A 1,351-nucleotide genomic window follows, 5' to 3' on the forward strand; every position below is an offset into this window, starting at 1 on the left:
CTGTCTCTGTCTCTCTGTCTCACTGTCTCTCTCACTGTCTCTGTCTCTGTCTCTGTCTCTATCTCTCTCACTATCTGTCTCTCTCTCACTGTCTCTCTGTCTCACTGTCTGTCTCTCTCACTGTCTCTCTGTCTCACTGTCTCTCTGTCTCTGTCTCTCTCACTGTCTCTCTGTCTCTGTCTCTCTCTGTCTCTATCTCTCTCACTATCTGTCTCTGTCTCACTGTCTCTCTGTCTCACTTTTTCTCTGTCTCACTATCTCTCTGTCTCTGTCTCTCTCACTCTTTCTCTGTCTCTCTCACTGTCTCTGTCTCTCTGTCTGTCTCTCACTATTTCTCTATCTCACTGTCTCTCTCTCTCTGTCTCTGTCTCTCTTTCTGTCTCTGTCTCTCTCACTGTCTCTCTGTCTCTGTCTCACTGTCTCTCTGTCTCTGTCTCTCTCACTGTCTCTCTTACTGTTTCTCTGTCTGTAATGTAATACCAAGCAAAGGCAACTTCCCAGGTTCAAAATACCAGCATAGGTGCTCTCTATTTTATTCAGTAACAAACCCAGAACAGAGAAGATCAAAACATGACATCATTCAAAATACAGCATTTACTAAGTGTGATTAAATCATCTCCAAGGCCTACCCCACCCCAGGACTTTCCAATCATTCAATCAATTACAAAGTCTCTGTTCCAAATACTTCTCCACCCCTAGGCTATACCTTAATTAAGTCCACCACAAAGCCCCTCTTCTCAAATGGAGATTAGTTTCCAAACATAAGTAAAATACATTCATTTGCTCAACCATAGAACACAAAAAGGTCAAAAGTTCCCCACCCCTGGATCACAATTGAATCTACCCCAGAGTTACATCAAGTTTAAACACAGCACTTAATACCCAAATGGAGGTCTTTTCTTCATCTTGACACGAGGCAAGTTCTCAGCAATCTTAGTTCCTGGGGAGACAAGGCTTAGCAAGGCCATAAGATACATTGCCAGTCCCTTCATGAATTTATCCTCTGTCTGTAGAACAGTCCTAGAACCCCTGAACACATTAGCAAAGCCCTCTCCCAGGATTTCTGTAAACATACAACAAGAAAATCCTTCTTCAGGGCTTCTAAACCAACAGAAAGGCTCCCAGACCCCTGCAACAACAGCACTGTCCTTCACCAGTGGACAGTATTCATTCTGTCTGCCGGACAGTCTCCAGACCCCTGCAACAACAGTACTGTCCCTCACCAGTGGACAGTATTCACTCTCTGTCTGCAGGACAGTCTCAGGCCTTCTTAACCAAATGCCAGGTTCCAGGACTTCTTCAACAGGACAGTCTTTCACCAGTGGACAAATCTGGCAAAATAACATCAAAA

The 1,351-nt window shown here is 44.3% G+C and overlaps 1 long non-coding RNA gene across 1 annotated transcript in view; it reads right to left on the reverse strand.

Moving 5' to 3' along the window:
• Nucleotides 1-502: 502 nt before the first annotated feature.
• The window catches only part of LOC138147526 (uncharacterized), a 1,544-nt gene continuing 695 nt past the window's right edge, over nt 503-1,351 (reverse strand). The window contains exon 2 of the long non-coding RNA XR_011164830.1: nt 503-1,241. This is a non-coding gene — a long non-coding RNA (uncharacterized lncRNA). The remainder of the gene's footprint in view (nt 1,242-1,351) is intronic.

The sequence above is a fragment of the Petaurus breviceps genome, unplaced genomic scaffold, assembly GCF_028583685.1.
Source record: "Petaurus breviceps papuanus isolate PSGF00001 unplaced genomic scaffold, PetGlider_PUasm1.0 90792, whole genome shotgun sequence".
Lineage (NCBI taxonomy): Eukaryota > Metazoa > Chordata > Mammalia > Diprotodontia > Petauridae > Petaurus > Petaurus breviceps.